The sequence below is a fragment of the Ammospiza caudacuta genome, chromosome 1 (genome assembly GCF_027887145.1).
Source record: "Ammospiza caudacuta isolate bAmmCau1 chromosome 1, bAmmCau1.pri, whole genome shotgun sequence".
Taxonomy (NCBI): domain Eukaryota; kingdom Metazoa; phylum Chordata; class Aves; order Passeriformes; family Passerellidae; genus Ammospiza; species Ammospiza caudacuta.
In genome coordinates, this window is record NC_080593.1 from 33,905,954 (window position 1) to 33,907,529 (window position 1,576).

Below are 1,576 nucleotides of genomic sequence, written 5' to 3' on the forward strand. Positions count from 1 at the left end.
ACTTTATAAATACAAGTCATACTTGACTTTTGGGTGTTCTTTGGCTCATGTACCAGTTAGCAACAAGTTACGTTGTTTTTCTTTCTTCCCTCAGTTTGCTGCACGAAGTGTTTGCTGGGGGAAAGCTGGACCTAGTACTGACCACCTGATCCTCAGCTGTTAGTACCTGGAAACAGTGCAATGTTACACTTACTTGGAAGACTAAGTCTGTAGTGACAAAATCCCACTTGACTGAAAGTAAGAATCCATTGTCTACAAATTGATGACCAGTAATTGAGCACACAATACTGCTTTTATTTGAAGTTGCTAACCTCCAGTATCAGGTTGACTCAAAACAGTGAATTGTTTTACCACATTTGCTGGTGACCATTGTTGACTGTCACATTCCTTAACTTTTAAGGCCGTACCAAGAGAAAAGTTATGAAAGTTCAAAAGCAGGACATCAGGAAACTTAAAGACACCAGGTTTTCAAGACTTGAAATATCCAGTAATTTCATTCTTGCACAGTGCTGTCTCCCCTACAGGCTCCCTTCCCCCACTGCCATCAGATCAAAATGAGAACATTCTCAAGGAAAACATACTCAACGCAAACAAATTTTAAACCTTGTTGCTACACTACTGAAATAGTATTTTGAACAGAAAAATTACTGCCCTTTGAAGTGGTTTGGTTAGTTTTTTAAAATGGTGTATGAATGTGGACTTGGCAACTGTAAAGAAAAAACTTCCATCAACTACATCTAAGTTATAGGAAAGAAGGCAAATTCCTTATGACCTGGTCATTCTGTTGGAAAGAAGAAAGTAAAGCAGATTTGTGTGTCTTCATTTTCTGCTTCCGTTGCAGCCCACCGGTTACCTATTCAAGTATTTCAAAGTTCAGCTTAAGAAACAGAAGAAAATTGTACGTGAATCCTTAAACAGTATTATTAATGGTTAAAGACATGATTCTGCCAAAGCATATAAACTTCAAGTTTTGAATAAACCATGCATGAAGGTAAGTGGTTAAAACAGTATAACCTCAAGATATCTTCCCTTAAATACACTCCCAACTGAGCTTTCCCAAGTTCACACTTGGTGTTTGTTTTATTAGTTTTGTGTGGTTTGGCATTTTTTGTTTTGGTATTTTCCTTCTGCCCCCAGATGCAGCTATGGGTAATAAGTTTTGTACAGCAGGAACTCTACATTCCAGTCAGTCTGTCTGTCTTCATGCTAAAAGCACTTTAAAAGTGAAAAGGATAAAGCTCTTGTCCTATTGAAATCTGACAAACTGGCTTTGGTGGTAGTTTCATTAACAGTAAAGTATGAGGTAATATAAAACACAGCCAAATAAAGCTACTTTTAAGCACTTGTCTCCAACAGCAAAGACATCAGCACTTTTAAATTTGCAGCCCTGTTTCTCCCAAAAGAGAACAGATGCCCATGGTCAGAGAAACAAGTTCCATGAACACACATGTCAAATTGATTCTGTTTTAAATTCACCTCAAAGTGGAATGTTTCAAATCATGGAAGGGTCTAAACATAAACATTATTTAATGTTAAATACACACTAAGATTTTATTAAGCATTACACTAGAACTAC